This window comes from Hibiscus syriacus, unplaced genomic scaffold, assembly GCF_006381635.1.
Source record: "Hibiscus syriacus cultivar Baekdansim isolate YM2019G1 unplaced genomic scaffold, ASM638163v2 tig00117016_pilon, whole genome shotgun sequence".
Classification (NCBI taxonomy): Eukaryota; Viridiplantae; Streptophyta; class Magnoliopsida; order Malvales; family Malvaceae; genus Hibiscus; species Hibiscus syriacus.
In genome coordinates, this window is record NW_024063525.1 from 5,609,274 (window position 1) to 5,620,732 (window position 11,459).

Here is an 11,459-nt window from a genome sequence, read left to right on the forward strand (position 1 = left end):
ACATTCATCTGATAAGGACCGAATCTCTTCCTGAATCTGATACAAGAAGTTCATCTTGGAACGCACGAAAAGATTAGCGGGTAAAAATCTCAACAGTATGGCTTTCAAGGTCGACCAGTTTTGTGATCTGGAAGGGCTTCGTCTGGGAACTTAAGTAATCCGCTTTCAACTCGTTCATACGCATTCTACTAATCCCATCTTCAATTGCACGAACAACATCTAAATATGTCTTCTTGTGTTTCAGTGCAATCGCGAGTGAAGCATTCATAAGCTCGCACCTTTATGTTGAGCAAATATTGGCAAAGAAATTACCGGTTAGATATGCTTGTGCCCATAAGTGCCGAGTATTTCCCTTCTCAATCACCCATGGATGTTTTTCAACGTTGAATTCTGAAACAACCGAACACCATTGAATATCAAATTCCTCGGTTGTCTACCAGGAAGCCATGCATTTTGAGAATGCTGCTGTAAATTTTGGGTCACCAATATTAGCTTGTACATTGCGAGAAAGATGCCAAGAACATAACCTGTGCTTAGCATAAGGGATAACAGATTTGATAGGCCTCTGCATTGCCCTATCCCCATCAGTGACAACTGAAATAGGCGATTTATTCATCATGGCTTCATTCTGTAGCACCCACTCGAAAGTTTGGGACGTCTCGTCAGCGATTATTGCAGTGGCAAATACAATTGTGTTATGGTGATGATTGACACCGACTATAGGCATAATTGGTCTACCATACAAATTATCTTTGTACGTTGTGTCAAACGCAATTACATCACCGAAGCATGTGTAATCTGATTTCGATGTAGAATCCAACCAAATAAGATTATGCAATGCCCCTGATTCGTCTACCAAGTATGTCATAAAAAACCCGGGATCATCATATTTCTTATAATCAAAGTAAGCAATAAGCGCATTCACATCCCCATCGACGATTTCCTTTGCTTTACCTCTTTGAAGTGCATTGTACAGGTCTTTATGTGTAAATCCAATATTATGATAGTCCCCTGTTTGTTGCGTTAAATAATTCATTACTTATGACGTTCCAACACCGACCTCTTTCAATGTTGTTACCTCATCGATATCAGTCTTACTTACAACTCTATTAGAACGCATAAATGGTGTCATAGCAGGTGTGCACAATGCATGATTATGTTTCTGATAAGACTTACTTATAACCCACTGATCGTTTGTATTTGTTGCTGTAACTACGACTCTAGCCTTGCATCCTGTTCTTGTGTCTGGCCTATGAGCACGTTGACGTTCAACAGTATTGACTTTTGATACTCGAAACCCTTCTTTGGAACAACAAAATTCTTGTGTCTTCACATTCCTTTCCACGTCAAGCCGTGTTGTTCCCTTACGTGCACTAAACCCATATTCCCGTGCGAATCCCTTGTAAAAGTACCAAGCTTGATTACGTGAAGAGAAGAGCTGACCAACCAATCTGTCAGATTCATCAACATTATGTACTTCATGGCATTTTTCGGTTGGCTTAACATTGTCTGCATCAGTATGATACATGGCAAATATTTTGTTGTGCAAGTTCAGTGGTCCCGGAGTTGATGGAGATGTAAGTAAAGGTTCATTGAACATGTTTCAGTCGTGCTTTCAATAGGATGTGGTATTGGTAGTGTTAGTTGAAGGGTGTGTACAATATTGAATTCGCAGGACATATTTAGGTATGTACAATAACTAGCTAAATAGGAGTCTATACATTTTCTAAAAGTATCAACCCCAAACCAATAATTATAATGTAATAGGTAAATTAACAATGTAACCGGTATAAATATACCGAATAATTAGAAAACATGTCAACATAATGTATTAACACTTTTTGAATTTGTGACGATACTTATTGTCCATAATATAGAGTGTCGATACATTTATTAAAAGTATCGATACCAATAACATCGAAACCGATAATTATAATGTAATAGGTAAATTTACAATGTAACTGGTATAAATATACTTGTTTTATAAAAAAATAGGCCAGCATAAAGTATCGACACTATTTAAATTTGTGTCGATACTTTTTGTCCATAATGAATGCCAAACGAGGTGCACGCATAAAGTGTCGATACATTTATTAAAAGTTTCGATCCCACAAACATCGAAACCGATAATTACAATGTGATAGGTAAATTTACAATGTACCCGATAGAAATATACCGGTTTTATGAGAAAATATATCTAAATAATGTATCGACACTTTTTAAGTTTGTGTCGATATTTTTTTCCAGAATGAATGTCTAACGAGGTGCATGCATAAAGTATCGATACATTTAAAATTGTATCGATCCGAAAAACATCGAAACCGATAATTATAATTTAATAGGTAATTTACAATATTATCGGTATAAATATACCGATTTACTTAGAAAATAGATCAATATAAACGCTACCTATTATATTATATAAGCGCTACCTAATATATTATTGTACTTAATAATATTTTCGGTTAAATGCTTATTTTATTATATAAATGCTACATATTACATTATATAAGCGCTACCTAATATATTATTATACTTAATAATATTTTCGGTTAAATGATATAACATAACTGGTTAAAATTATAACCGATCACGCCGTTTTTTAGTTTTTTTTAAGGCGCCGAACGGCCTAAGCTCCCCTCTCAACATCCCTTTTTATCTTCTTTGCTTTTCTCGCTCATATCTCTAAGGGGTTCTTTCTTTCTTTCTTGATTGATTGATCACTAGAATATATAAGTTGAGCGCTTTTTATGCATTTTAATTTCCAAGCTATCTTCTGCTGAGCTTGATGGGTACAAGGTGTTTTCTCTTTCTGGGTTTTTCCCTATTTTTTTCTTTAATCTGAGGTGAAAAAAAAGTTTGATTCTTTGCTTGAACATCCAGTGGGCAAATTTATCTAGCTTTGGGTTTTCTCCGGCTGTTGTTGAATTATAAATTTTTGACAAGGATAGTTAGTTCATCTGTATAATTTTTTTATTAAAAATAAGATGCTGATCAGTATCTAAAATGTGTTACATTTAATGCCAGTATTAGTGTATAATTCTTAACTTAGTAAGTTACCCTTTGTGCCTGATAATAAGTTATACCAGCTGATCTTTTGAGTTATATCAGCTCAGAACTGAAACAGGGAAGATCAGTAATTGGGTTTGGTAACTATTTCGTTATAAGCATCTTGTTGCTTAGTTCTGTTTGTAGGTATAAATTGGGTTTGGCACTTTATTGAGGTCTTGTTTGATGATAGACATAAGGTATAGAAAGTAATGGCCGGCTTACTATGTTTATGACTTTGGATGGAAGTAATTTCTTATTGGTCAACTCATAATTGTTTTAAGGAATATCTAGTTCTGTTGCATACTTAGCATAAGGATCACCATTATTAGGTGCATCCATGCTATGCAGATTTCCCCAATCTGCTGACGCTGAATCTCATATTGTTGAAAAGAAAGTGTTGATGGTATTATTAATAGTTTTGGAGCTATTGTACTCAAAAGTGAAAATGAATGTAACTTAGAAGATAATTTTCCACGCCAAAAGAAATAAGGAAACTGGAACTGAAGGTTTAGTAGTGCTTGTTTAAAACCAATACTGTTGTTCATATGCTACTTTGTTTTCCATCAGAATCTTTTACAATAGGAAACTGAAGCACTTTTTATTCTTGAAATTCCCTCCTGGCTTCTACTCCAGGCTTCTAGGTCTTCTATATTGCCTTCAAGTTGTTGGCATTATTTCTAGCAGCAATAGGTTCTTGGTGCTGGAGTTTGTATAATATGAAATATAGACATGCTCACTTAAGCATCGTTTCTACTTTGTTACTGTCTATCCTTTATTATGTAATACATGGTTTTCTGTTTGGAGCTTAAGACTGAGTCTTGGATATTCTTTTGTCTGGAAGAACTTTTCCATTAGGTGCATCTCAAGATTCTCTTGATGCTCATTTTGAAAGGAATCACACCGAAAACGTCAATATGGTTTCCCTTAAGTTTCATGAGCCAAATGGGGTGCTAGATCAGGGCCATCAAACCTCTAGTCCAGTAAGAAGAGATGTTAAGAGGTATTATTTAGTTATTTAACTGAATTTTGGTGCAATTGCATGATTTATTTTGCTTTTTTATTTCTAAGAAAGCTTCTCATATTACAAGTTTCTACTTTACCATTTCTCCAGATTTAAGTTTCTGAATGTAGTAACATATGATTTTTTTAAAGAAATTCTTTCTCCTTCTTAGCCATTCATCTGATTCCACCCTGTACACTTCATCTCAAAAAATGCTTCTGATGCATGAAAAGTACAGAGATTTTTGTAATGAACTTTAAAGCTTTGTTACTTGAGCTTTTCCTCATCCATTTTGTATGGGTAGCGTTTGGGTATGGAAAAGAGGGGGTAGAGAGTGGAAGGAACATCCGTCGTAAGATAAACTTCATTCTAGTTGCCACATAAGTTTCCAACTGGATTCTGCTTCCATATGGTGTTGAAGTTTTGAAGGAAAGAAAAACTTGATTGTTATGTGACTTGAAAGTAAAGTGGGAGTTTTTAATTGTCATTCCAAAAGTGGTATAGGTCTTATCATTCCCCAAGGGTGCCAGTCTATTTCCCCCCTTCTTTTTCTCTTCTTTTAAATTGGTATGTGACCTTCAGTGGGTTCAACACATTTTTAGCTGGATATTCATTGGCAAAATAAAATGAAGTGAGATCGTTACTGATGTGGTTATTGATGAACTTCTTATACTAATATAGGTCATTATCTGGTGTGAAGTTTCTTGAAAATGATGATATGGATTTGGAGGATGGTAATTTGGACAAGGACTGGAATAAAATGACAAGCAGTAACAAGGTCATTAAAATACAAAATCAGGCCTTATTATCTGGCCTTCTATATTGCTTATCCTCTTGCAGTATGATACTGGTAAACAAGTTTGTGCTCTCTGGCTATGATTTCAATGCTGGGATATCCTTGATGCTATATCAGGTATTTTACTGACACTGATTCATTTGCTATGCTAGGATTTTCTTTTTGTATCATAGCAGCAGATTTTTATGCGTGATTCAATAAACTGGTTAAGAAGTGTTTCTGATCTCATTACAAGCTGTTGGCTCTGTCTACCTGCAGAACTTTATATCCGTTGTTATTGTGTCTATATTGAATTCTATGGGCCTAATATCGAGAGAGCCACTAACATGGAGGTTGATTAAAGTCTGGTTACCTGTGAATGTCATATTTGTTGGAATGCTTCTTACAAGCATGTTCAGGTATGAAGTGTATTTCTTGTATGGTCATCTAGGTGAATCCGTGCTTGATATTACTTATATATATCCATCAGCTGAAAGAATATTTAGGATTTCTTTCCTGTAATTCTATGCTTGTGAATCAGTAACTTTCTACCATTTGAATAAATTAGTCCTGTTTCGCTTAGCCCTATTGTCGCATTTCATTGTTATGGCTGATTTTGCATTATATGACTTGAGTAAGAGTTGAATTGGTATCTAAATACATTTGTGCTCAATGGTCTCTAATCTTATCCCCTATAGGTGCTATTCCAACTTCGAGAAAAATATGCTTATTTCTGAGTTCTGACCGTCTTTTCTGCTCTTGCCACACAGACCCCTTAACTTGCGCATTTTTTCAACTATAGTCATTTTTTTTTATATGTTGCTTATTGTTAACCCAACTTTTCATACCATATAGTGAAATAGGTCTGCTGTCCTATAGAACTTCCCTTCAAACTAAAAGGATATTGCAATCACACAAAACCCTTGTCACACTTCTCCGATTAGGCTACTGAACCCTTAATTGTATGGTTATCAATAGCATCTCCATCAATCAGTATGGCTTTTTGAATTATATCCCCTAGGTACTTAAAGTGCTTTACTGCTATGTGATTGGTATCACTTGATGATCCAATTTGATCACATCGTGATTGTTATTCCTTGTTTCACTAAATATGCACCTCTTATACTCAGTACTAGATTTAGATGTTTGATTTTATAATTTCTTAAACAATTCCTGAATATGATCTATAGCATTTTATTATTGTTTCAGACATTATCTTAGGTGGAAGTAGTTGGAACATTCATTTGTCAGTAAATAGCCTCACTTTGTTGCATTTAAAAAAAAAGGTTATTTCCATAAAAGACAAGCTGTCATGAACGATTGGTAAATACTTAAAATAGTAAATTCATCTTTACTGTAGCTTAACTGTGATTTTTGTCACTTTCTGCAGTTTGAAATATATCAATGTAGCCATGGTCACAGTCTTGAAGAACGTTACTAATGTAATTACTGCAGTAGGTGAAATGTATTTGTTCAAGAAGCGTCATGATAGCGGAGTGTGGACTGCTTTGTTCTTAATGGTATGTTTATTGGATTAGTTTATTGAGAATAGAGAATACGGGACTGAGAATACTTTAAACAACATGTTGCTCTTCCTATCTTAGCTTGATGATGGATGTCATGGTTTATCTCATTTTGCTTTAATCACTTTTATTTTCCATCAATATTCATTTCCTATTAAACACATTTTTTAAATAAAAAAGATAATTTAAATAACTGATACGGTTTAAATTGTTACTTTCTAGGAATACAATGTCATGGTGCTTTTTGGGTTTTTCCTTTTATGTAAACTTCAAAGCATTTTCCATCAATTGGAGTGGTTTAAAACATAATTAATCTGGAAAGTAATCAGCTTAACATGATGTCTCCATTGTACTTGGTCTGTTATTACTTTTAAAGCACTTATCAAGTTGTTTTCATAAGAAATTGGGCTATTTTGAAGATTGTCTTGTCTAAAAGAAATATTTTATTACATGCTTAGTTATAAAGATTAATCAGAAGAACAAGATCTTGCTTCTGCATTGTGCAGATCGTTTCAGCTTTTTCTGGTGGGATAACAGACCTGTCGTTTCATGCCATTGGATATGCATGGCAGATTATAAACTGCTTCTTAACTGCATCATATTCTGTGAGTATATAACGAGATAGTGTGAAATATGAAAAAGGAAGTTTTATGCTTAATTTAGTAATCTCTGATGGCCAATATTCTATTCATTAATCAATTGCTGATGTTTCAAGGATTTTTTTGGTGTCTGCAAAATAAAAGCATACTTTTTAGAGGAAGAAATGTTAATAAAAGTAATAATTTTGCAGCTATAGGATTAAATATCTACTTGCAGATATGCAATAAGCTAATAAGGGATCAGCCTTTTTGCCTCAACTAGGTGCTTTTGAATTTTTTATATGGATCTTGAATTTCTTTGTTATCTCTATTTCAGAATAATATACTATGAGATTAAAAAAATCATCCCTAGTTAATAAAGAAAATATCATGTTAACATGCCATTAATCATATTGTCTTTGCCTATATAGTGCAAATTATCATGTGCATTAGAGGTCTTCAATGTGCAAGTGTCTAAAACCATAACAATGTAAGTGAGATCAGTAGCTTGTGTTAAGGAAATGAATCTTTCTTGGTGAAGCTTCTTCTGGCTGAAGGTTCATATAGAGTAATGCTAATGTGATAGTTGAGACTTGAGATGTTTAAGACATCATAGGGATCTAATATCTCAAATTATTTTTATTCACTTGGGTATTTATTGAAGTTTCAATTGCTTGTGTATCCTAAATGTTATAATAAGTTGTACCCTGAATTTCTATTCTCATTCCTAAACTCTCAAAAGTGGACTAGGATATAGTTGCAAGTTCAGTTTGTTGGTACTTGCGATATTTAGTCTTAGATTCATGTTTTTTTCCTCCAATTGTCGCTTGCAGATTGTTTATTCATCTCTAGTTCATTCCTTCTCTTTTAAATCTAAAATGATAAATGGTTGATTGTTCATTTATATATTATTACTGGTGCAGCTGTCTTTGCTTAGGGTCATGGATACTGCAAAGCAGGTCACCAAATCTGGAAACTTGAATGAATTTTCAATGGTCTTGCTAAATAACACACTTTCATTGCCTCTGGGGATACTTCTTATTTTTGTTTTCAATGAGGTTGATTATCTGTACACGACGTAAGTGTACTTGTTCCCCTATCTTTATTCATGTTACAACTTTGTAGCGTCCTTTATTTATTTGCTTTGTTTTAATTTTCATTGTAGTAAAATATAGATGTCCACTCTTTGATTGTCTGATGTTTTAATTCACATGGTCTTAGTTGGAATATAATAGTTATCAATTTTTGTGGCTGATTCAAAAAATAAAGCAACGGAAAACAGTGTGCTGTACTGTTCGACTCTTAATTACTTTTAGTGTAAATGTTTCCATTTCTAATTTTTAATTGGGTAATAAGTGTTATTTAATTTCATAAAATTCAATAGTTAAAAGGGAGATTCACCCGTGGGCTGTGGGGCTTCAACATTTTTAATAAGTCTGTGAGTCCCCGCTTCATGCTCTGTGTAAGAAGATACCTTAGGTCCGACACTGTTCATTTTATAAATATACAATTTTATGTCTTAACATGTTCTATAAATTGTCCATCTAACCCAGGGAATTCTGCCTAAGTTTCATACTTTAGATATTGCTTGAAGCATTGATAGGTGACTGGTTAACAGCTCTCTAGTGTGATAATTCAGTTGAATAAGGGCCAGCTTGTTGCGAATGGGTTGTGTCAAGTGTAAATCCTGAATTTGATTTGACTTCTCTGCTAGATGTACAAAATGTAAACATTATTATTTCATCAATTGTTCAACTAGTAGCCTGTTTTTCGGATAATACTATTCCTGTTATTTTCCTTCAACGTTTTGCATTAACTACCTGTAGCCTGTACTCATTCACTTTAATTTTCATTATAATTTTGACATATTCTATTCTAAAATTTTACGCTTACAATGTTATGCTGAAATCTCTTTTAGATATTTTTACCATTACAGTGTTATCACGTTGTTTGCTTTTTCTTGTTCATTAGATCCTTCTTTTTTTATTCTACCTTTTTTCTTTATATGACCAAAGATTGCATCTGCCAGAGTTCTTTCTTTCATCAAAAATATAATTTTGTGGATCTTTATCACTCAGAAGGTCAAGTTCTTCTAAACCTGTCTCCGGTTTTGATCCTCACATAACAAGGAAATGCACCTAACTCTTCCTTCTTAGTTTCCGAAGGACAAATCTTTTCAAGCTAGGATTGAAATAAACCAATTCTTTTAACTTTCAAGCTTCACCAAAAAATGCGGCTTGATTTCAGCTTTTGATTTTAGGCAAAAGGGTAAGTTTCGCCCCTGTAGTAGACCCAATATATCACTTTCGCTCCTATTGTATTTTCACATCAATTTAGCCCTCGAAGTTACTCAATTGCATCATTCTATATCCTACCCCTAACTTAAACCCTTGATTATAAACCCTAAACTCTAAACAATAACCCCATAACTTATAAACCACAAACCTTAAATCTAAACCTTAACTCAAGGTTTATAATTTAGGGTTTTAAGTTGGAGGTACGGTATAAAATATTGTAATTAAACAACTTTGAGGGCTAAATTGATGTGAAAATACGATAGGTGCGAAAATGATAAATTGAGTCTACTGCAAGGGCAAAGGTAATCTTTAAGCCTTGATTTTATTAGTTGAACAGTAAACCATGGTAGCTCACATCCCATCAAGCAAATAACCCAATGACTTGTTTTTACTTTCACTTTATTATGGATTCTGGTACTTCTCTTACTTTAGAGTTCTTTGGCATCTCGCATTCTCACTACCTTTTATTTACTTGACAGACCACTTCTAAGAAGGCTGGACTTCTGGTTGGTAACGACATTAAGTGGATTTTTGGGCCTGGCGATCAGTTTCACTTCAATGTGGTTTCTTCATCAAGCAGGAGCTACCACGTATAGGTAAGATGAAAAGGGGCATAAAGGCCAATGTCCACTGTTACATATAGCTGTTGAGATTGACAGTGGTACAATGTATAATTTATAGTTTATCAAAGTGAACTTTCTTTAGAAATTAGGTTATGCTGGAGTAGAGGCAATGTTCTGTTGTTAGTCCATCATTGAAATTACTTTGTACTTTCTGTAATTAGTGGTTAGTTGTAGATGGATTCACGTATTTTGTTTTCTGCAGCCTAGTAGGATCGTTGAACAAAATTCCTCTCTCCATAGCCGGGATTGTTCTTTTCAAGGTCCCTACTAGTTTGTGGAAAACTCTGCAAGCATTTTCTTTGGTAAGCTCTAGTGTATCAAACAGGCTTGAGAATGGAATTATGTTTCTGTCAATGTAATCATTAAACCCTTTTTACACTTCTTGACTTCTTTTTCCAAGTTCCTTTTATAAGATCGCCATTGCCATTGAATTTCACAGGTCTTTTGGCTGGAGTTTTTTTTGCGAGAGCGAAAATGCGGGAGAAATCTCAATCTTAGTGTGTTAGTGTAGAGCAGTACTTATTCGGTGCTTGCATCCTGTGAGTGAGGGTTTGCAAGTGTGTAACATACACCCTGACAACTTTTGAAGTATAGATTAGATGTCAACCAAGTTCTCATTGGAAGACAGCAAAAACGGGGTGGTGGAAAATTGGTTCCCAATAGAAGTTTTTATGTTGTTGATTATTGGGAGTTGCTTTGAGTTTAGTGTCTGTTTTTGATGCTAAATCAAAGATTTTATGTTGTATTTCTATTGGTTGGGGGACCTTGTTCTCTTTTTCGTTTGCATTTAGCAAATATTATTGAATGTAATTTATGTATCCTTTAGTCAACTTCAATTTGAAAGAGGGAAATGAAAAGTTCACTTATGATGTCTCAATCAATTTGCATATACACTTATTTTTTTAAAAAATTACTCGACTGTTATTTTTTATTCTTTTGGTCATTTCACTATTAATATTATAAAATGATCGCTTGAATTATTAATTTTGAATTTTTTTTGTCACCGACCTTAAGTTTAGGTTAGTTTTAACAATTCTTTTCTCACCTTTCCCTCTCTTTATCTCTTTAATTCCCATTTCTTTTTTATTTCATCACTTTATTGTTCTTTATCTAGAATTCTACAATTAATTTTAACTTTACACGTAGACAGATGACAATTTTACCGAACACTGTTATATTTAATTTGATAGGGCTGAGACTTTTGAAAAAAATTGGGTTTCAAAATGGGTTAGTTCAGGTCTAGGATAAATGTTTTTGATCTGACCTAAAACTAAAATATAACTTTTATATATATTATAAGATAATTGTTACAACACTTCTTGTAGACATTAAATTTTGTTCGGATTTCAATTTATTTTTGTATTTATTAATGATAATATTTATTAGAATTTTAATTTATTATCATTTGTTTTTTTAAATTATTGTTTGTTAGTTATTATGTAGGTCCCTGATTATTTATATTTTTTTATACGTTTAATGGCTTTTCTTTATATATATATAAGTTTCGTTTAATTATTATTATACAATTATAAAAAATGTATGATTTTATTAAACTATATAGATAAAGAAATAAATTTTAATATCCATTTATTTTATTTTGTAGGTTAGTATT

General features: G+C 33.3%; 1 pseudogene; it reads left to right on the top strand.

The window, feature by feature from the left end:
- The first annotated feature begins 2,691 nt into the window (after nucleotides 1-2,691).
- Nucleotides 2,692-10,663, top strand: LOC120195484 (annotated as a pseudogene).
- Nucleotides 10,664-11,459: the final 796 nt, after the last annotated feature.